The 24,746-nt window shown below is 37.4% G+C and overlaps 1 long non-coding RNA gene across 1 annotated transcript in view; it reads right to left on the minus strand.

Annotated features, from left to right (window-relative positions):
- LOC132010133 (uncharacterized) overlaps positions 1-19,724 on the minus strand; it is a 75,567-nt gene extending 55,843 nt beyond the window's left edge. Inside the window, exons 1-3 of the long non-coding RNA XR_009402173.1 lie at positions 19,648-19,724; positions 17,380-17,416; positions 11,487-11,605 (exon numbers count right to left, since the gene is read on the minus strand). This is a non-coding gene — a long non-coding RNA (uncharacterized LOC132010133). The remainder of the gene's footprint in view (positions 1-11,486; positions 11,606-17,379; positions 17,417-19,647) is intronic.
- Between the last annotated feature and the right edge of the window lie 5,022 nt (positions 19,725-24,746).

The following is a 24,746-nucleotide window of genomic DNA, read 5'->3' on the forward strand; positions in this document are numbered from 1 at the left end:
CATTTGTATAACATGGTAGAAAATGTGCTTTTACTTTGACACTGGCTAGGACTAATGAGTACAAGTCCCCTTCTGCATAAGTTATGAGTATATTTTAAGAATATTTTACAACTAAAATTTAAGTACCAGTGTTTTTTCCAAGTAATACAATAGTTACAGTGTTCCCTAAAAACTCGTGCTTTGTGCACTTAATTAAACTTGCCAGAAACCACCATTCCTTCTATGGAAGATACTAATACTATGGATAGAAATTTACATACAAAATATGCTTGCAGAGTTCATGGTGTTCAGAGTTAAAACATGCAACTTAAATTAGACCAAGTTTTATATAAATATTCTGTGGGAATTAAAAATATTTAGAGCTGAGTCAATAATTTTTATACATATACATGAATGTATATGTGTCTGTAATTATTTATTTCTGTTTTCCAAATTGCTTGCCTCAAACAGCTGAGATGAAATCAGCCTAATTCTGAGATAAATGCAGCTTTCATTTGACACAAATAGTACACAAAGGTAGGTCCCTGAAAAATCTGAATGTTAAAATCTCTAAAACTTATTTTAGCCAATTCTGAGACATGACAATTCAAATCAAATCACTTTGTTTTTGTTTGTTTTGAGCAAATCATATTGAAGTGTGTGTGTGTGTGTGTGTGTGTGTGTGTATACATACATACACACAGAGATCACTGGTGTATAAGTTAATTAATTTTCACAAAACAAACACATCTGCACAGTGAAGACTTATGTCCAGAAACAGAATACTACTATATCCCAGAAGTCTCCTTCATATGCCCTTCTAGTCACTACCCTATCCACAAAAGAAGGCATTATCTGATTTTTAACACCATAGGTTAATTTTCCTTACCTTCAAATTTTATATAAGTGGAATCATATAACATATACTCATCTATGTCCTTTTTTCCACTCAATATTATGTTTGCAAAATTTATCCATGTTGTTTTATATATTTTTCACTTATTCACATTTCTGTTTAGTATAAAATAATGATTTTAAAACATCATCTTTCATGACTATATATACTATGTTAAAGATATTGTATTTAAAAAAATACTACTTTAAGAGTCACTGGCTTAAACCTAGCATTGTAACAGGGCATAAAATTTGGTATCAGAGGACCTGAAGAAAAGTTAGTAGCAGAACCCCTTTATAACTCTTCCTTCCTAGGCAGGAAAAGCTGACCTTACTTCTTAGTTTACATAGCAAACCCCTATTAAGAAGCTATTTTATCTCTGGGTAAGATACAAATATAATGATCTGAAGGGGCAAGTGCACCCCAATGTTTATAGTAGCAATGTCCACAATAGCCAAACTATGGAATGAGCCAAGATGTCCATCGATGGATGAATGGATAAAGAAGATGTGGTTTATATACACAGTGGAATATTACTCAGCCATCAAAAGGGATGAATATTTACCATTTACATTGACATGGATGGAACTAGAGGGTATTATGCTGAAGAAAATAAGTCAATCAGAGAAAGACAATTATCATATGTGGAACATAAGAAACAGCACAGAGAATCACAGGGGAAGGGAGGAGAAACTGAATGAGAAGTAATCAGAAAGGGAGACAAACAATGAAAGACTCTTTTAACTATAAGAAAAAACTGAGGGTTGCTGAAGGGGAGGATGGTGGGGGGGAATGGGGTAATTGGGTGATGGGCATTAAGGAGGGAAGGTGATGAGAGGAGCACTGGGTGTTATATCCAACTGATGAACTATCAAACTCTACATCTGAAACTAATGGTGTACTATATGTTGGCTAACTGAATTTAAATTTAAAAAGGGGGCTATTGTAATTTACCATATTCTTAATGTAGCAGACCCTATTTGTTGGCTCATAAAAGAACTACTAAAACTAATTGCTTTCAAAACCAAAGCTAAAATTTTTCTCCCTTTCCTCTATAGAGGGTGAAAAGTCTAGGTATATATTTTTTCTCAACCTTTCTAACAATTAGGCATGGCCATGTAAAACAGTCCTGCCAGTGAAATTTAAGAGGAAGTTTTCTGGGGATTTCTGAGAAAGACTTTGCTTTTTTGTATGGAGAAGGCAAAAGAATAGCCAATATTGAGAGAGAACAACAAAGTTGGAAGAATCATACTATCTGACTTTAAGACTTAACTAAAAAGCAACAGTAACCAAGATAGTGTAATATTAGCAAATGAATAGAAAAATAGATCAATGGAACAGAATAGAGGACCAAGAAATAGACCACCATATATACAGTCAATTAATCTTTGACAAAGGAGCAAAGGCAACACAAAAGAACATAGATAATCTCTTCAACAAATGGTGCTGGAACAACTGGACATCTATATGTAAAAATTAAATCCAGAAACAGACCATATACCCAACACAAAAATTAACTTAAAATGAGTAACAAACCTAAATGTAAACTGCAAAACTACAAAACTCCTAGAATATAATGTACAAGAAAACCTAGATGACCTCTGGTGTGGAGATGCTTTTTTTTGATACAGCACCAAAGCCACAATTCATGAAAGAAATAATATGGACTTCATAAAATTAAAAGCTTCTGTTCTGTGAAAGACAATGTCATGAGAATGAGAAGACAAACCATAGACTGGGAGAAAATACTTGCAAAAGACACTTCTGATAAAGGACTTATCCAAAATATATAAAGAACTCTTAAAACTGAATAATAAGAAAACAACCTGACTAAAATGTGGGTCAAAGACCTTAATATACACTTCAACAAAGAAGATATATGGAAGGAAATGAGCATATGAGAAAGTGCTCCACATCATATGTCATCAGAAAAATGCAAACTAAAACATCAGTGAGATACCACTATACTCCTGTTAGAATGGCCAAAATCTTGAGCACTGAGAACACCAAATGTTGGCAAGAACATAATTCACTGATGATGGGAATGCAAAATGGTACATCCACTTTGGAAGACAGTCTGGCGGTTTTTTACAAAACTGAACACACTCTTACTATGTGATCCAGAAAATACACTCCTTGGCATTTACCCAAAGAAGCTGAAAACTCATGTCCACACAAAAAGCTGCACATGAATGTCTACAGCAGCTTTATTCATAATTGCCAAAACCTGAAAGCAAACAAGATTTTCCTCAATAGGTGAATGGAAATAAACTGTGGTATATACAAACAATGGAATAGTATTCAGCATTAAAAAGATATTATCTGGGTGTATGAGTGGCTCAGTTGGTTAAGCAACTGCCTTCAGCTCAGGTCATGATCCCAGACTCCTGGGATCGAGTCCCTCATCAGGCTCTCAGCTCCTCTGACTTTCTCCCCTCTCATGCACTCTCTCTCTCTTAAATAAATAAATAAAATCTTAAAAAAAAAAAAAAAAAGAAGAAGAAGGAGAAGAAGAAGAAATGATCTATGGAGTAGCCTTAAATGCATATCAATAGGAGAAAGAAACCAATGTGAAAAGGCTACTTTTTGTGTGACTCCAGCTATACAACATTCTGCAAAAGGCAAAATTGTGAAGACACTAAAAAGATCAATGGTTTCCAGAGGTAGGGATGGGAGGAAAGGATAAATGGGTAGAGCAAAGAGGATTTTTAGGATAGTGAAAAGACTTTTTATGATAATATAATGATGAATATATGCCACTGCACATTTGTCCACACCCACACAATGAACAACACCAAGAATGAACCCTAACATAAACTATGAACTTTGGGTGATTATGATGTGTTAATGTAGGTTCATCAATTGTAACAAATGTACTGTTCTGCTGAGTGATGTTGATAATGGAAGAGATATATGTGTTTAGCAGGGAATATATCAAAAATCTCTGCACCCTCTCCTTAAATATATTATGAACCTAAAAATAGTCTAAAAATTAATATTTTAACAAATAAATATGACAAGAAAGGGGAAAAATGACAATTCAAAAAGAGGTAAGCATAAGAGAACAAGTTATAGATGTCATTCTTGACCTTATCTTCCTATCTTTCTTCTGAATATGATTCAGCAGTACTATTGTGACCATGAAATAATGAACATGGAAATGAAAAGGTGATACACCTAAAGTGGTCAAGCCAAAATACGATAATCAGCATGTTATTTGAGCTTTCCATTAATGCAGCTAAAACTATGTCATTGATATACTATTTATCCAAGTAATCAAGATAGAAACATGAACTGAAGAATATTGCATAAAACTATGCTGTATTTTACATTGATTTCTTGAAAAAAAAATACTGACTGAAAGTATAAAACTGGGTGATCATCCCACATGAATTATGCCTAGTTATGAGATAACTGCAGTACTTTCAGATTATTTTCTTTAAAACAGTATTGTGAATTTCTTGTTGTGGCAGCATAACTTGAGCAAACATCCAAATATCTTACTATTGAGACTCTCTGGGGTCCACTGGAGAATGCTGATGGTAGACTGCTACTTACGCACCTTGCAGGAATCCCCAGAGGTCAATGGACTTCAAACAATTATTATTTCAGCAGTTACAGAAAATATAATTTAACATCTTCCTTTAAACAGGTAGACTACTGTAATGATAGTTCTGAAGTGGTTTATTGTCTCATTAAATTAACAGTTTCCCACAGACTCTTGGGGTCTGGTTTTGGGGTTGAGATGTTAGGGGAAAAGCATTTAAAAGTCCTTTGCTCCTCCTGTTGAAAGTGATTAATCCTTTATTTGCACCTATTTATTCTTATTTGTAGCAAAAATCCCTTTATCTCTCCCTTACTGGCTTTCTAAAACTACATCTAAATAAAAATAAATTATACTTCAGCTTTTTTTTAATTTAAAGCACATCTGATGTTTATATCTATATCTGGATATATCCCAATAGGTATTTTATGAGTATTTAAAATCTATCTTAAAACATGGCATCTTACTAACAATGTATATTTCTTATGTTTGTGCTAAGACCATACACTGTGTTGAGTTGGTTTAAACAATGCAGTTAGAAAATCTGTTCTCAAATTCCATTGTTAGTAATTTTGTAGTAGAGAGGTTCAGGAATCATAAGAAAAACTATGTTAACATTCCTGCTTTTTTGTTTGGAGAAGCACTGTTTTTATACAATTGAGGGCCCAATTAATGAATTTTTCTATTTTCTCTATATTTTATAGCAGGAAAATCAAGGAATTTGGGGTTTACAGAACAGTTGTGTGGTATATGTAAAACTGAAAAATATCTGCATATTCAGAGCCCCTGCTTTTGATGTCTAGACTACTTTAATGGACCTCATTCACTTAAACTAAAAATCACACTGAGGCATAGAAATGATGACAAATATTTCCCAGAAAAGCCCAAAATGAGCATTCTTTCTTGTAATCCACTGATTGTAAATAGAAGAAAAGCATCAAAGAACTCTGATATGATCTTTTAAAAGTACATTTTCCATGTTATATTAAATTTCTAAAATTTTATTCATTTAGGAAGATAAATAGGAAAATAAAATTCCATATAAAAAGAAATAGATACAACTACTCACATTTCCCAAATGACAAATAATATTATAGCTAAGACTTGCAGACACCCAATGTTATTTATCAAACCATATGCAAGCATAGTGTAAGGAGAAAGTGCTTATGTAGTATGTAAGCCAGCCTTTGACCAGCTCTGGCACCTGACCAGAAGTCGTATTTTTGGAGGCACAGATGTCTTCAGCACAGATAGTGTTCTATTTAACACCAGGAGCATGTCTTTTTCTACTTACATTTCCTGGAAAATAAGCACATATTTTGTAACCAGTCTATGAATAATGAAATACCTTCTCATGAATGGCTGACTTCAGAAGGTTCAGGGTTTCAACCTGGGTAAACAAGTATATATTTGTATGTCTGTCTAGGTTTATGTGTACTTGTGCTACATTTCATAAACTGTCTTACAAAAAGGTTTCTGAAGGCCTCTGCTGACTTCTACTTCCCACATTTCGTGAAGGGGTAGAGGGGGTGGCTCTTCATTGAAGGCTTCAAGTCATGTGTTTCTGTCTTGAGACAAATCACAGACTACTTTAGTAAGTAGAGCATGGATTGTCTCAAGATGCTCCCCAATCAGTAACATTCTATTGGAAGACAAAGCAAGTAAGTGCTCTTCATTTATCTGAGAGGTCCTAGAGACACTTCTGGCTCATGGAAAGAGTCAAAGTAAAACTTTGATGATATGAACTAAAATGAGAAAGAATACCCATATGTCCTAATAAAGGAAGAAACAGAGGCAGAAACCAGTTAGTCGTGTGAGTCTATGTGTGTGATGTGTGGTGTGTCAGAGTAGGGGGGAGGGTCAGCCATAAGGGGTCTGACCTCTAGACATTAATTCCTCTTGTTACATTCAGCATCTAAGTTTTTGATTCCTTTAATTATGTCCATTGCACCTTGGTGAAAATGCTGAAACATCCTCTCTTCACATCCCTCCCCCAACACTCCCCATACACACACATAGAGATGGATAAACTCAGATGGATAAAAAGAAGATCCCTCAAGGTTCTTTTCATGAAGACAGAAGATAGAGTGGGTTTGCAAAATGGCCACAAAGATTACCCAGGCATCCTTTAACTGGGGACTCAATGAGTTTCTTTGGGTTCTCAGAGACTGGATGAGATGGAAACTACAGAGATAATTAAAAGTCAATATACATTTTAAATTCCATTTTTGTTTAAAGAAAGTTACACAAAGTTGTGAAAACAATTCATATGTTGCTTATTACCTAGAAATTTAGCCCAATGTTCAGAGTAGCATTGTCGAGAATAACCAAAATATGGAAAGAGCTGAGATGACCTTCAATAGACAAAAAAAGAATATGTGGTCCATACATACAAGGGAATATTACTCAGCCATCAGGAAGGATGAATACCCAGCTTTTTCATCAACATGGATGGAACTAGAGTAGACTACACTAAGTGAAATAACTCAATTATCATATGGCTTCACTTATTTACACAACATAAGAAATAGCATGGAGAACATGAGGAGAAGGAAGGGAAAAATGAAGGGGGGGAAATCAGACGGGGAGATGAACCACAAGAGACTATGGATTCTGAGAAACAGAGTTTTAAACGGGAGGAGCATGGGGTGATGGGTGAGCCTGGTGATGGGTATTAAGGAGGACCTGCATTGCAGGGAGCACTGGTGTTACACACAAACAATGAATCATGGAACACTACATCAAAAACTAATGATGTACTGTATGGTGACCAACACACCATAATTTTAAAAAAAAGAAGGGGGCATCTGGGTGGCTCAGTGGGTTAAGCCTCTGCCTTCAGCTCAGGTCATGATCTCAGGGTCTTGGGATTGAGCCCCACATCGGGCTCTTCACTCAGCAAGAGCCTGCTTCCCCCTCTCTCTCTGCCTGCCTCTCTGCCTACTTGTGATCTCTCTCTCTCTGTCAAATAAATAAATAAAATCTTTAAAAAAAAAAAAGAAGAAGAAGATTGAGGGGGAAAAAAAAGAAATTTAAATAAATATCTGTAACATTTTCTATCCATTTGGGTTTTGAGTTGCCAAGTGGATTCTGGGCTTTATTTTTTTCTGAGGTAATTCTGTTACATTTCAATATCAGTACGTGGCCATGGTGCCTGATTTAGGTATCCTTGTCTGAACAGAGTATAAAACATGCAATTAAAAATCCTAAATCATACATAAATGGTTATTTTCTTTTCAAACATACAATTGCTCAAAAAGCAAACAGATTTTTTCCCTAAGTACATACATTTTATGTGCATTTAGTTCGTATGAATTTCCATTACTGTAAAATTTTTTCCAAGTCTGTACTGATTCATCAATTTAAAAGTGATATTAATCTCTGCACCCCCAATAATATTTTGAAAATGATAGTAAATTGTAAATTGTATTTGTACTAATGGTGGCACCATTGTAGGTATTATATAGAAATAACAGCTCTGCTTTGAGGGACTGAGTCTTGCATTTTGCAAGTATTATACAAGAGTTTCAGAGATGCATACCTTGTATAAAATGTGCCCACCCTGTAATTATATGATCATTGTGAAATATTCAGACAATCAAAACATATAAAGAAGAAAGTAAAAATCATCCATAAGCCTAATACTAAGAAATATAATTATAGTCTTTGAAAAAAAAAACTGCTAAAATGTTTAAACAAAATATTAACATATTTTCCTTATGATAAAAAATTAGAATAAGGTTAGAAGAAATATTTTATTAGTTAAATACCTCAATCACTTAACTACTAATGCTCCTTAACTCCTGCTTATTCAGATTTATCTTCACTTTCCACTCTTTGATTTGAAAGGAGCACAACCAAATGCCTTCAGCCACACAGTGGTCCTCCTCAATCCCTCAATCCTTGCTCCTTAAGACCAAGTCCCTTTGATTATACTTTGAAATACACCTCCATTCCTCCATCTTTGCTCTCACTCCCCTCATCTACTCCTCCATCATTCTGTACCTAGACTATGCAAGAGCCTCATCTTTGTCTCCCTGCTTTCTTCCATTTCTGTCCCTTTAAAATAGTCTCTCATTCAACAGCTAATTCCAGGCTGTTTATTCTAATAATCAAATTATTAGATTTATTTATTCAGTCATTCATGGCCTTGAACCTATTTTGTACTCCAAACTTTCCTAGGCACCAGAGATACATCAGTGAATAAAACAAATCTCCTCTCTTGATGCAACAACTTACAGGTTCTGGGATTTCTCAGGACTTCTCAGGCCTTCATGTTCTTTCTCAGATGCCTGTTTAGGGAAGACTTCTGTGTCCCCCAGTCCACCCCATCCCACCCCACCCCACCTGCTGGATTAAGTGCACATACTTGTATTTTCAGGATTTCCTGTGCATTCCTATCTCTCAGCAGCTACCTACAGTATACTATCATGGTCAATTCCTTTGCATCCTTCCTATGTTAGACTATGAAGTCCTCCTAAGAAGGAACTCTGTGCTTCCACTCTTGTTTTTTAGATGACATCATGACCCCATGACCTAACTACCAGTTATTGGAATACTTGTTTGGAAAAAAAAAGGCCCAGAGAATTTAATTTCAGTATCATACAGAAATGAAGCAGCAAATAAAAAACCTAATGAAGCGTCTCAGGCTCAGAATTCCATTCTGGGTTTTTCTTTCTTGTATCTCTAGACGTATTTTAGAATCTGATTGGTAGAAAATGGCCCTAGATAAGGTAGGGATCACATAAAAGGGAACAGGTTTGTGGAGACTAAAAATACAGTTAATACCAAACCCATTTTTAACCTTCCAGCTGGGTGATTACAAATTAAATAAATTCAAGACTTATTTTCTTAATTTTATAATTTCTTAATTTCATTTCATAATTGATATGTAGGTCATGAAATATCTAGCCAGTTTTCCTGCAGGCAGATGAAAATGCGGTATGATGCTTAATGGTGGATTATATCCATGCAGTATGAGTTTTTATTTATTTCAATTACTGGCAATTTTCTGACTCTTCTCCTTGAGGTCTGGGCCTATCCCTTAGGCCTATTCATCTCCATCCCTTCTGTTTTTCCAGGGATAGGAATGTAGTAGGGTGTGTTAGACAGTGGTTTACAGTCAAACATAATTGGTCACATTGCTCAAAAAATATGTTTTTTTCTGAGATTCTGTCTGCAGAAAGAACATTGAATCCACATGTGTTGTTTTCTCCTGTTGCCACTGACATCCAACGGTCAACATCTGGTCTGTTTTTGGTTTTAAAAAACTTTTTGTTTTGTTTTGTTTTGTTTTTTGTTTTAATGTGGCTTTCCTATTTTTCTAAACTTATCCCAGATGCCAAGATTGTCCAAATTCTAACCTTTTTTCCAGGCTTTATTTTGTATGGATAATGGTTCAGTAAGTGATTATTATTACTTTCCTCTGCGAAATGAAAGACGATAATCCTTCTTTATGTTCTCTTAAGCTTTTCTAAAGATGAATTGGCTTTTTAAAACAAAATATTTTAAAGTAGAATTTTATGCTTTTTTAATTAAAGGGGTATTTTTTAAATAATTGAAAAAAGCTGGCTTAATATATCAGAACAATAATATATTCTTCATCTTGGCTCAGGAGGAATTGGCTTGATTTTGCAAAGACCAAAGTATTCATTTTTCTTGGTGTGAATTCATTCACCTTCTTAATCTTGGTTTAGAATATATAATATTGTATGGAAAGTGGAGATCGGAGAACTTAGGACACCCTTTGAGTTTTATTAGGAGGAAATAAAAATTCACATTAAAACTTATCTTGGAATGACTCACAGATTCAACAGGGATCATTCTCCAAAATAAAAATGGCCCTATATTTAGGGGAAAAAAGATAATAAGAGGCTGTGCCCAGCCCGAGTTTTAATTCTTAAAGAACCAAAATTCTCTGTTCAACCTTAACCCATGTGAATTTCTTAAATCTCAGCCGATTTTACTTTAAAACTGGAAAGCATCAGGACCACCATGAAAAAACAGACAATAATTTGGTCTTAAAAATTATTAAGTAAATATTGATTTTTCAGGAGAAAAACTCAAACCACAGACATCCACACCCAATAACTAGCTAATCTACTCTAAGTGCCAAAGATGAATAGTAAAAAATAGAAAAAGAAACTATAGCTTTTATCCACACTTCAAAAAGTATATTAAATACCAAAGGCAAATTTCAGTTATCTAGAGCTTAGATTGGTAAATACTTGACTTCTTTGGTTTTACAAATTTAATGTTTTTTAATTAAAATGATCAAAATAAAGTGCTATTTAAATAATTCTCCTACAGTTCTTATTCCCTTTTCCCTATGACTAGGGACTAAGAACGTTGGTCATTTTTGCTCAAAAATTACTTGAAACTATTTAGTTTCTTTTCCTCAAAAATTAGCATAAATATTGCTGACAATTCACACTTCTATCTTATTGTCTTTCATTAAGAACATTTAGCCTGAGAAGGTACAAAAGGGGACACAAGTTCTATAGAGTGTTCATATTCAAGTTGATGATTAATCTTTTCAAATGTTTTAATGTTATTATGTCTAGAAATCATTCTCTGGTGCATTTTCTAATTTATACCACCATATATCAGGATTTTCTTTTATGAAACTGATTTCTGTATGCAGTATTATGAATATGATTATTAAGGTTCTAACACATGATCTTGGGTACATCATAAGAGCTGGTGTGCATTGAATGCTACAATTTGTCAAGTTCACATTTGGGAAAAATAGGATTATAGTGAAATATGCTTTGATGATAAGGATGAGAATTTTTATCAGAAAATTAACACGCCCCCCCCAAAAAAGAAAATTAACATGGTCCAAAGATGATTTATAAAATCGTCATTGTCCAGAAGTCAGCTCCATAAAAACTACAGATTACGTGAAAAGAATTCCCCTTGCTTCCTAATAAAGAAAGTGCCCTCTGTAACTTCAAGGTTGGTTACCTGTCTAAAAACTTGAGTGTCAAGGATCATCATTAAAAGGCTGATTTTGTTTTTCTCACTTTAGCACATAGTAAGTTATCTTTTAAAGCAAACTCTACTTACGATTTTAGGATTTACGCAAACATGAAATTAGAGTCCAGTCTTCCAAATCATCTTTTTTCCATAAAAGTATAGAATCACGTGATTCCTGGTCTTGGATTTTCACTAGAGTCACAAGATTCCTATAGCAAACAATGAAAAATGAATAGAGACAAGATCAGAGAAAGGAAAAAGACCCCCCTTCCATATTATGTGATTGCCAGGCACTTCATTCTATATAATTGATTACTCTGAAATTGACTTCGATATTTAGTCCTTTTCATTTTTTTTGTTTGTTTGTTTTTCTTCATCTTCAGAGGGTTAAAAAAAAAAAAAAACGTTTCAGGTTAGAGGAAGTAACAAGTTAGGCATTAGAAATCAAAGCCTGCCGGATGATGCAAATGACATCACTGAAAATATAACAGTGATGATATTAATGATGCACAAACAAATACAGCCCTGGCTTACCCTGTGACCTTGTATCCACCTTGCTTTACCAGAACAAACCCTATTTAAGGTGATCAAACCAGGTAGTGCAAGGCTTGAATTAGATTTTGGAGGGGAGACAACTTCTTTGTTACACATTGATTGGGTTATGCAGCTCCTTTTCTTCTTTATAATTTTAAGTGTTTATCATGTAGATGTTGTTGAATACTGGCCATCTTTTCCCATCCTAACTGCATAATAGTAACACAATTTGCCTTGGATATCTATTAAGCTGGCGTTACTGGTGATGCTGGTTGCCTATTATGTGTACACCATTCCTTCCTGGGCAAGGAATGTGGTAAGGAATTATCTATTATCCTCGATATCCAGAAAAGGAAAAAAATGGCAGGTGCTTGCTGCTGCAGCAGCTAGGATAAAAGCATATAATATTGATATTGCCAGTCATACACTCTCAACCAGTAAATCCACTTTGGAGTGAGGTATGCAAAGATGCAGGGACAAAGGAGATATTGTCCTGGTACAAACAGCAGAGACAACAGTTCCAGGGTTAGCACTGGCAATGGTTCCAATGGCAGAAAAGGTCCAAGATTGGGGGTAACGGTGGGGGTGGGGCAGTATCTGGCATCCTGCAGCTGTGGTCATAATTTTATCCTAGTGTTTCCTGAGGAGTAACTTTAGCTGTGTTCCTGGTGTTCAGTCTTTCTTGGTTCCTGCTTGTTTTCTGAGCCTAATATTCAAAATTTGCTACAAATTCTGTGAGTACCCCCACAAGCTTTTTGAGAAATTCCTTTTGTATTTAACTCATCCAGGGTCATTCTGGTTAGTTTGAAGAAGAAACTCTGATGGTTAAATGGCTTGAATAGAGAAGTTTTTGCTTTCTGGGTCTGGAAATAGCCAATTCGTATGCTTGCTTTGGTGCAGATTCCATTCACTAGTAAGGAAAAGTATTGAAAGCCAGCTGAATTTATCAACTGCTGATAAGTGCTTGCTGTCCATTCTAACCTCTCCAGAATTTTCCCTAGATCATCAACAAAATATTAAAAGTGAAATAACTTTCTCTCTCCACTTCTTTTTTAACTGGTAGGCTCAGTTCTTCCTTCTTTATGAAAATTTTCTAAAGGCTTTGCTATAAACAATGCATCATGCATCTAAAGAAATCTGATCATTTGCTGTTATGCTCATAAAAATCTCCATCCCACCATTGTTCTTTCTCAGTGGCAAGAGCACTGGACCAGAAGTCTGGAGAACATACTTCCTAGTCCTTGTTCTTTTCCTAATTGATTTTTGACCTTCGTCAATGATTTCATCTTTCTTACATACCAGTTGCCCATGTATAAAATGTGGGAAGGAAACCTCAGGAAGGTGGGCTGTTATCACTGCTTCTTGTATTACTTCTTACTTCACACAATCTGATTTCATAAGAAAATGTTTTAACAGGGAAAAATTTGCCCTATTCTCCCCAGCCCCTCAACAGAAGCATTATTATCCATCCTTCAATAGAACATAAGGAGAAAACGGGGGCAATAAAAGCAGAAAAAGAAAAAAAAAACCTTGTTTTATTTTGATAGAAGTTCATGAAATATTGCAACTCAGTTTCAATTTTCTGGAGCTCTGTACAATTAGTTAATCTTAATTATTGCCTAGAGAAACCAAACATGCTTAATTCCAGGGGTTTAAAGAATTCCATTCATTAAAATAAAGGAGTCAGGCATAGGTAGAGCGATATTTTTATGAAGCACTAGACTTGTAATTTTCCAACATCTGTAGGGAGTTAAAAAACAATCACTATGATCATTTCAGTTACTCTGAAGCCAGAAATATGAGTAATCCTTAGACGTTTTATGGGTCCTACAAAATCATCAAATAGATTTTCAAAAAGTGTTTGCAGTAAGAACCACACCTCTTTTTTTCTGGCCATGGAAAAACCATGTAAAATAGATTCTCAATGAAGCCAGCATTGTAAGTAACAGACACAGAGTTTATTTTTAGAGGCTGGGTTGCCATTAGTACATGGTTGGACACTTTCTAGTCTGACTTAAACACACAAGAGACACCTTCCTGATATACTCCACCCTATATAAAGTATAAAACATAAGGTTCTAATAATAGGGATACACCTAATAAATGCATTGATGGGTGTTTTTTCTTTCGACACAATTAAATTACCCTAAGCCGTATCTAGTTAATGAGGCCTTAAATTGTCAGAAATAAATCGGTGCACTCTGCCTTAACTTCCCCATGAGGCAATGGGAGTCACTGCTCTTTTCAGCTACTTAAATTTATTTTGGACCCTCTGCCTATCTAGTGAAGGTCCCTTTAGTGAGACCAGTCAGGGACTCCAGCTGCCTGTCTCCTCCCTAAGAGTGCCACATAAGTCTCCTCTACTGGAAGCTACATTGTACTAACAAAGAAAGCTGGCAAGCAGCTGTAATTGGGAAGTTTAAGCTTGGGAATATTAGGAAAAGACACTTAGTTCTGCATCACCCTTGAGCATTTTTAGAAGGTGTGAGGTACTTCTGTTTCTAATTAAAACCAGAGGAAACACTGAATGAAGGCCAGGCTCACATGTAATAAAAGAGATGTGTATTTTGACAGGCTTTTTCCCTGGTAGTTACTACATCTTTACCCTGACTTTTCAAATTTCTGTAGTAAGGGAGCGTCACTCTCATTCAACTTTTCAATTACAGAATAACATGACCATGTGCCTAAGGAAGGTGATATGATGATTTAAATTCCTATTAAAGTATACGTGACCGACATTAGATTATTTCTGAAGGCAGGTTAGGATAAGAAGAAGAGTATTAAGATACTAAGAGTGTAAAAAAATGTTGGAAGTTGGCCAGGAAACATAATTCATCCACAGATTAACATGGGGAAGCTGGTATTTAGGAGGGACTTTTGAGCTAACTTGACGCTTACCCACTAGGCTTACAGAGAAGCTGCAAGGTGACTTTTGTTTTAACGGGGAACCCTTGGTCAGGCTTGACTTGATGTTCAAAGACTACATCACGTAAATGTTGTCAACAGAAATCCCAGGCTGACTTTTTGTTTATTGCCAGTCTCTGTCTGTTATGTGAATTTCTTGGGGGTAAGGAGTATTACTGTTCTATACACCACTGGAGCCCAAGCACCTGAAAAGTGTCTGGTACATGAGAAGGACTCAATAAATATTTGTCTTAGGAAGGAAGGAGCAGAGGCCTATTGAGACCACCCAGTGACAGAAAATCTGGGGCATGCGGTCTTCGGTAGTCCAATGAACATGTAGCTATGTTCAAGAAGTCTGTGGTATAAACAAATGAATTTATAACATACCCAAAGGAGTGTGGTTATAAGAGAGTTGACACATCATTCGCTTGGCAAGGTTTATCTCACTATGTTCACTCACCCCAAAGCTTGCTCTGGCCTCTGACTTACCTCCCACAGCATGCAACTTTCATTCTTAAGCATGCCCCCAATCTGGCCACTGCCCAACCATGTTAAGTCCCATGTTCATCGTGTGGTATAAATCTGAGAGTGAGATTAAATCTTTAGAGGAGGGAACTAATGGATCCACCTAGCAACAGAAGAGCCTGAGGAAAGGGGAAGAGGGTAGAAAGAAAGGAGCTCCATGAAATCTGAGCGCATGGAAAGGGTGATGGGAGCAAAAAAAAACTCTATATACTTTAAAATCTGGCTCTGGATTTGCCCTGTCTCAAATGCTGACTGTACCAGCCTGTAAAACATTTAGAGAGATGCACAACTGTGCAAACAAAGCAAATTGCAAACCAGTTTTAGTAATTTCTCAATGAAGAGATTACCCTGTAATTCTCTGTGAACCTCCTATTTTGCAAGCCCAAAGGGAAAATAGTTTGTTCTAGACACGTCTATCATTGCTTGTCCCACCCTCAGCTAGTTGGAAGGGAAACTGCCCTTGCCTTCAAGTCCCTGCTGAACACGCACAACCATGCTCACTGGCCTCCTCTATAAAATATGGTCAAAATAGTATCTGCCTCCCAAATTGTTATTGGGATTAAATGAATCATGTCTAGAGTTTTTAGGAGACTGTCTGGCACTTAGTAAGTATCAAATAAATGTCAGCAGTGATAAGGACTGTGATGGTAAGAGATGACAGTGATGATGTTTATAATAATGTCAACACACTACTAGGTATGACTGACTGGATAGGACAGGGTCCTAGCCAAAAGTTACCAATCAAGAAACTGCATGTTGTTTTCTGATTTCTGTGGCCAGTTTCCAGCAGTGAGTTGCACCAGTCAGAGCCTTTCTCAGAGAACCAACCAATAGTGACTGATAAAGGTCATGAGTGGGGTGGCCCCAATGTGGCAGTTGAAGGTTACAATCAGAAGGAGAAAGTAACTGAAAGAAAGGTGAGTGAAAAATAGGCATTGTAAGAAATGCACAAAGAAACTAAAACACTTACAGAGAGAAAGAGAATGCAAACCCTGAGTGATCAGCACCTGGCCTGCCTCTTAATTCTGCTGCTCTCACTACTGGTTTCTTAAATGTTCTCCTAGATTCCAACCCTCACTCCTGACTTCTAGTTTTTTAGCTTTTTTTGTTTTAAGATTTTATTTATTTATTTGACAGAGATCACAAGTAGGCAGAGAGACAAATAGAGAGAGAGGAGGAAGCAGGCTCCCTGCTGAGCAGAGAGCCCAATGCGGGGCTCCATCCCAGGACCCTAGGATCATGACCTGAGCCGAAAGCAGAGGCTTTAACCCACTGAGCCACCCAGGCGTCCCCTGACTTTTAGTTTTAAATCCATTTGAGTTTGAGTGGTTTTTATGTTTCATGAGCCCAAAGACTCCTTGCTGGATTTTAAAAATACTTTTTATAGTATAATTAGTCATACTACAAAAAATGAGTCAGACATTATCTGGCTACAAGACTTCCTTTCAACTGTGGTTTACAAGTTTTAGAGCATACCAATGATTACAAACACTGGTTAACAGATTCAGCTGTTTATGCACATTGGAATTTCTATGGATAGTCCCTTCTATGTAATTCCATCCTCATGGGCACTACAAAGAGATGGTGATGTTAGTGATCTGAACCCAGGACTGGGGTAGCAGAGGAGTGTCAGGCAGCGCAAACTCAAATGCCTACAGGAGACACTAATGCATAAACCAAGTACAATTTACTACAGAGTGGTAGCAATTCTGCCAATTGAAGAGGCATGCCATCCTGCGTCTCTCTGGGCCCCTTCCCAAGAAGAGTATTTCTCCTCAGATCAGTCTTCTGTTGACGGATGGAAATATGTTTCCAATATAAAAACTGGAAATCCAAAATTTAAAAACTTGAATCTTCTGATTTTTAAATGTTGGAAACTAATTTAATTTTTAAAACTAGATATGGTCTGAGGAAAATGTGTCTGTAGACCCAGCTTTATCTGAGGCTGCCAGCATGCATCCTTTGATTTAATGGGATGAGAAGTCCTCTCTGGTAAGGAGCTGGATGCCTCACAACTTACCATATTTCCTAAGTCCCCAGCTGGCTATGTGGTTACACTGTAAAAAGACAAGAAAGGGGAGAATTATTTTGAGATGAGGGAAATGAAAAAAGTACATCAACATTAATCTAAAAGATTCGAGAACAAGTTAGCATAATTATCTTCAAATTATGGATCCTGGTAATAATGCATACATAATAATGCAATAATGCCTTTTGTACTGAAACAAAACTGTGTTGTGTCTCCTAACATATTTGTATGTCATTTTGCAATTGTCTTCTCCAGCATGTACATTTCAACAACGATGTCTAAGAAAATCACAATATGCGGGTAATTTTTAAACTTTTTTTTCCTGTTCCTAACAGATTCAGATTAAACCCATGGCTTTTAAAGTTATATTTAAACATACTCATTGTCTACGGTAGGAAAATAGTTTAAGTGATATATACGTGCATTTTAATTTCCCTAGAATGATGTGCTCTAAGTTGAAAAAAGAATTTTCCAGAATAACCTAATTAATTGCAATAGAATATACATTTTGAAGTGCAGACTATATATATAAAACATGATACAAGGCATGGCTTTCAGATTATAATTCAGTCAGTCTTCTCAGTGTGTACTACAACTATCCTCTTATTTTCAAAAGACTGTATGAGCTCTCTCTATGAAATGTAAATTTTGGTATTATGTCTTTTGCTCTAAATTCTTCAAATTTAAAGCAAAGTAGTTATAACAGAGAGATTAACTTCCTTCCACATCTTCTCTCTTAAAATCTGTGTATCTAATGCTGAAGACAAATGATGTAAGAGAATCAGTTAGTGGTATTTAAAAACTCTAGACCTCGTATGAATAAGTCTTCACTACTTTCAGTGTTAACCCCAACATGTAAAGAGTTTAGAAATTTCCAGTGTTAATCCCAATTTAGAAGAGTTTACTACTGTCCTTGAAGAAGAGAACACTGAACAAACAGAAAATCAGCAACTGTTCTTAGAACCATTAGGGACTCGGGTTGGAGGGCAAACCACCCCTGAAATCTGAGAGAGACAGGTGGTGACAGGCAGAATAACAGCTACCCAAAGAAGTCCACATCCTAATTCCTGGAACTTGTAACTATGTTACTTTACACAGCAAAAGGAAATTAAGATATTAGGTGGAACTATGGTCAATAATCAACTAATATTAAAATACACAAATTACTGACTAGGCCTAATGCAATCACAAAAGTACCTCAGAAATGGGAGAATGAGACAGAAGAGAATCATAAAGGTGGCAGTGTGTAAAGTTCCCTGCCCTATGTCAATGGTTTGGAAGATAGGGAAATGAATTCACTATCAGGGATGCAAGTGGGCTTCAGGAAGTGGAAAAAACGCAGACAAAAGATTGTACCATGGAACTTCCCCAAGAAATGTCACCCTTCCAACCAGCCCAATGAGACCCATACAAACTTCTGAATCCAGAACCAAAAGATAATAAATTTGTATTGTTTTAAGACATCAAGTTTGGGGTAACCTGTTATAGTAGCAATAATAAAATAATGCACGGGCTAATCCAGAGAGTCTCAGCCCTGCAGCTTACCTGAAGCAGAGGCTACTACAGTCATAATACCAAAATGCTAATCTTTGCAAACCGCTGGAAGGTGAATGTGGACCAGCTGAGAGTGAGAAAGCCCTGGGAGCTGTAGTCTTAAGAGAGGTCCCACCATTTTCACGGTTTCACCTCTAAGAGCCCCCTACCAGGTTCTCATAATGATGTAGGAAAGCTCACCCAAGGCAGGGGGAAGGGTAGACCAAGCAACACAAAATCCACCCAGAGCCTGGAGCGCGTGAGTGGCTCCGTCTCTTGAGCACCGGACTCTTGATTTTGGGTCAGGTCTTCTCAGGGTCATGAGATCAAGGTTTGCGGCACCGGGCAACATGCTGAGCATGGAGCCTGCTGAAGACTTTGTCTCTTCCTGTCCCTCTGTCCCCGCCACACACACATACACACACCCCTTGCGCACGTTCTCTCCCTCATTCTCCCTAAAAAACAAACAAACAAACAAACAAACAAACAAAAAACATCCAGAGCATTCTCCCTAACAAAGGTTTATCCCTTAAGTTTACCCCGTGTGAAGTATAACTTTACTGTTTTTTGCGGGTAGTCTCTCCCTTATCCACGGAGGCTACTTTCCAAGAACCCCAGGGGACACCTGACATCTCAGAAAGTACTGAAATGCACCTACACCACGTTTGTCCCACCACATGTATACTCGGGAACTCCCTCTCAAAATTCCTTATAGTGTTTACTCACCATTCTTCTTGAGACGAGGTGAGACGCTCCAACGCCTACGTGAGGAGATGAAGAGAGGGAACGACGCAGGCAGCGAGACGCGGGGACTGACCTTCTGCTGATTCGCCAGAAGGAGAATCACCTGTTTCTGGAGACTGACTCTCGAAACTGCGGATGCCAAAACCGTGGATAAGTAGGGGACATTCACAGGAATAGCTCGGAGGAGTACTGGTTTAGGTGAGCAGTTCATAAAGTGCTGGGATCAGAAGCATTACGATCATGTGGAAACCTGTTAGATCTACTGAGTGAGGGCTGAGGGAGAGGGAGAGAACGAACGGGGATGGGGTGGGGGGTGATGGCAGACATTTGTGATTTTTTTTTCAGACATTTGTGGTTTGTAAGTCTTCCAGGGGAATCTAATGCAGCTGAAATTTGAGGAAGAGCAGATCTCACACAAAGGAGGGGCACCTGGGCGGCTCAGTCGGTTATCCCTCGGACTCTTGATTTCGGCTCAGGTCATGATCTCCAGGTCATGTGAGCAAGCGCTTTTTCGGGCTCTGTGCTTGGTGGGGAGTCAGCTTGAGATTCTCTCTCCTTCTCCCTTTGCCCCTCCCTCCTGCACTCTGTCTCTCTCTCCAAAATAAATAAATAAATCTTAAAAAAAAAAAAAAAAGAATCTTGGAACACTGCATCAAAAACCAATGATGCATTTTATGGTGACTAACATAACACAATAAAAATTAAAATTAATAAGTAAATAAATAAAATCTTTTTTTTAGAAAAAAGAGGGCTCAAGATAGATCTCTTGCATCAACACAGGCTCTCTTGTGTGTGAGGTCATCTAGGCATGTTTTTGCTTCCTTAGGGGGCATATGAAGAATGCTGCTAAGAACCAGCAGACCTCGAGTAGCCCTGCCATACTTGAGGATAAATGCCAGGAGCCAAAGGTCCAGGGAACCCCTTTGGCCAGGTTTGGTGGTGGAGAGCATGGCTGAGACTCAGGGAGCTGACAACATCTGAAACCGACGAGGAGGAGCCAAGGCCGAAAAATGGTGGATCAACCAGCCAGTTCTACAAAGACCCAGGAGTCAAAGAGGAGGGTAAGGTGAGCTTTTTATGAGGTAGAAGGGAAAGAAGCAAACAGGGCTTGGAAGAGGTCAGACCATATACTCTCTGAATATTTGTATGAAATGGCACTGTTTTCAGTGTTTAATTTGTAAAGTTATTGCCAAACCCTTTCCCTACCCAGTGACTTAGAATTTACAGATAAATTTAAAAAGAAGACAAAATTTTGCAAATCTCTAGGGTGGAAATATTTCAATGCAACTACATAAAGCTACTTGGTCCCTTTTATTATTTAATTATTTAGAAAGTATTTGAAAATTAAAGATCATTTTTTTTCAGACGTCTCACAATCACATCTTAGGATGTGATTGTGAGAGAAAACTTCAGTTTTGAAATAGAAATACTGCAGTGATGAATTACAACCACTTGAGGGCAGTAGAAGCACATTTCTTGTCTGTATACCGCAGTCGATTTAATGACAACTTTAAAATTAAACACTTGACAAAGACATACAATACTTTTTTGTATGTCTACCTTGGTCTAGAGTTATTATCCCCCACCTCCACAATTCATATTCCCAGGGAGTTTTCCTCATGTAAGTAGAACGACAACAAAAATATTTTAAATGTACATATTCTTTTTGTTTGTTTTATTAGCTCTATTTTTGCTGGGGCTTATAACGTATAATTATGAAACGTCACTTCATTAAGTCACAAGTTCAATTTCTTCTCCTCAAATCATCCTTTAGGTTCATGTAAGTGTATATTAATGTCTGTCTATGTATGTGGGCATGCATGTTTGTGCAAGTGTGTGTATGTTTACTCAACAGATTGTTGAGGAAATAAATACTGTTGCAAGCATTCCAGTGAACAAACAGAATTTGGGGGGGGGGGGGTATGTTCATAAAGTGCCTTTATTTTTTCCCATAACTGCAAACCCTCTATGTTGGTATGCTTCTTTTCATCACCACTTAGATAACATCTTGGGCAAGTCCCATAATTTCTCAGACGTTAAGAGATTTTCCAGTTACTTTTATTTCCTCCCTCCAAGTATCTAATTTCAGTGAATCAAATGTGTGTCTTGTATAATACTTAAAATTCCCAAACTTGAATTTCTCCCTTTGTTTGTTCTGCCTCCCACTGGAAGCCTGCACTGGGAAGAAGAGGTGGGGTAGTCACAAACATTCATCCCTCTCCTCATTTCCACTCATCTTCCCTTTCACAAGGTAGCGGAGGGTTGGAAGAGAGGTAAAGAGCAGGAGTCGTGTTCTTTCATGAATATCTCTGTAATCTAACACTGTTTATCTCCACTGTGGTAGAAGTTTAAATCTGCCTCTTTCTCTTGAAGCAGCCTTTGGGAGGTTTTAGGAACTGTGCGATTATACTATTTGAACTGCCGGCTTCATGGGTGTGAGACCTGTGTAGATCTCCAGACCACATGCTTAGAGAAGCCTTGTGCTCAGTTTAATGCTCTGTCATTACCACCTTAAAATTTTTAATAATTTTTTAAAAAGAGACTCTGCATTTTCATTTTGCATTGGAACCCAAAATTTACAAAGCCAGTATTGACTGAGTCCCTCCAGACTGCAGATCTATTGCAAGGTAGTTGCCTCTCCTTTAGCTGATAATTTATAATCTCCCCTCAAACTCTCTCTGGCAGAAACCCCTTGGGCAGGATCCCATGAGTAAAGACTTCAAGCCAATGCCTTCTGTGGGTTCTTTTGCTCCAGAAAAACAAGCACTTGTGGGGAATAAAGCTACTGTAAATCTCCTGGCTACTGCCATGAACCATCTCAGCCAAGCTCTCCCTGGAGATTTCTTTTCAGGCATGAGCTGGACAGTTCTATTGCGTTTCTAAACAACAGTGATCCCATACAGGGATGCCAAACAGGCTCTCTGTTTACTCCAGAAAGCCCCTCTTCTTCCAGATAATTGTCAACCTTTCAGTCCCTCTAATTCCCTGACTTTCTGGACCTCAATTCTTTGATACTTCTAAGGTGGGTGGGAAGCTCAGGGTCAACAATTCAGTTTTTGGCCCCTCCTGTGCAGGTTCTGGATAGAGTATTCAGCCTCACTTTGGAAACGACAAGTTCCTGCCTTCTGCTGTTTTGTTCTGACTTTCTGCTGAGGGAGCTCAGCAGAAACAGAGTCGGAAAAAATGCCAATAAAAAATCCCAGCCACATCATTTGTAATGATGACATTTTGCTCAAAACTGGAGATTTTGAAACTATTTATCTGAGAAACATTTTAAATAGTTCTAACTCGGTAAAGATAGTAACCCCTTCATCAGTAGGAAAAAAGAAATATTCAACAAATATTTTGAGCATTTCCTTTGTGTAGGAATACGTTGCACTGATAGGCAAATTATTAAGATAGCCCCACAGTCCTGGGGAGCCCACGGTTAGAAACTGGGTAGCACAAGTAGACAATTTTCCAAAGTTAGATGAGTGATAATCAAGTTTTGTCATGGGTTTTGTGTGTGCTTCCTGAGCTTGTCTTTGAGAGTGGGGTTGTGGAACTTCTTTCCTGAAGCTTAGTGATTGATAAGTTGCTTTTAAGATCCCCTTAAATAGATCCATCCCTCATCTCTCAGTTTCTGGCTGTACTGAATATATAGGATGAAATTACAACTCATGTACTTTCAGACATGGGATTCAATTCTACCCATTAATTATTTTACATCTATCCAAAACTCAACTCTGTGGCAAGGCTTTGCACAGGGCATCTTGAAATTTTTTTTTTCTCTCAATACTATGATGAACCAATATAAAAACCATTAGATAAGTCTTTTTTAGTTTCTCCTTCAGTGTAGGAGAAGGAATCCATAATGAGAGGTAGACAGGTACCTCTCTGTACTGTTAAAGAACAGAGAAGGAATCCAGTAGCAATGTTCTTAGTGACATTGGATGTCTTCACTTGGAAATCAGTTGTCTTTTTGCCCTTTTGGAGAGTTCTTCATATGATTAATGAAATTTTATTAAATCTCTTTATTTGTGGATCTCCTTGGGAACAATAAGGATGCTTACATCTTCACCAAGTAAAAAAATACTCCCAGGGGCACCTGGGTGGCTCAGTGGGTTAAAGCCTCTGCCTTCGGCTCGGGTCATGATCCCAGGGTCCTGGGATCGAGCCCTCTCTGCTCAACGGGGAGCCGGCTTCCTCCTCTCTCTCTGTCTGCCTCTCTGCCTACTTGGGATCTCTGTCTGTCAAATAAATAAATAAAAATCTTTAAAAAAAATACTCCCAGATTAATTGACAGAATTAAACAAAGAAACAAAAACACCTCCCTTGATTGGGATGGGAAATATCAAGTTGGATTTCCTGGGCATAGCAATTATAATGTTGTTCATAGCTTGGAAAACATTGTCCAGATTTTGTCTTTCTGGTACTAAAGGCAGAAAATCAATGCATACTGATTATATGCTGTGGTGGCTTTTCTAGATAGGCTGACTTGCTGGGTGGTATTTTTCTTAGGGGAAGGAGTTACATTTTGTGTAAACATCCTCTGCCTTAGTGAAGCCAAACTGTGCCTTCTGACTGGCTCTGACTGAAGTCATCATGCATCACTTTCAGCACAAGGGAGCAGTATTTCTAAAGCAATACCACTGTGTCTATAGTCTATGTACTAGGCATCAGTATACTATGTCATATACCTTTAATAATTTCTCCCATCCTTAAAATAGGATTCTCATACTTTTGGGGAAGATCTAGAGCTATCTTGCCAGGAGTACTCATATTTCTCATCCCACTCTCCTCTGAACCTCCAAAACTACCCAAAGGGTCTCTTTTTCAATATTTTCTTTCCATATATAGAGAGACTAGATTTAAATGTATCTTTCTCAGCTTATGTTGGTGCAATTTCCAGTGGAAGCCCCAGATGTCAATTATGTCTCTGCCTACCTGAGCTTTAGAGGTCCATCCAATTTATACCCCAAATGGAGAGTGTCCATAGTCTGAGAGTGAAGACTGCCTTGTAGAACATTTGCTTCTCTGGCTGAACCCTGGCCAGTAACAGGTGATTAAATTATACTCTTGAAGCCAGCTAAACTTATAAT

This window comes from Mustela nigripes, chromosome 2 (assembly GCF_022355385.1).
Source record: "Mustela nigripes isolate SB6536 chromosome 2, MUSNIG.SB6536, whole genome shotgun sequence".
Taxonomy (NCBI): domain Eukaryota; kingdom Metazoa; phylum Chordata; class Mammalia; order Carnivora; family Mustelidae; genus Mustela; species Mustela nigripes.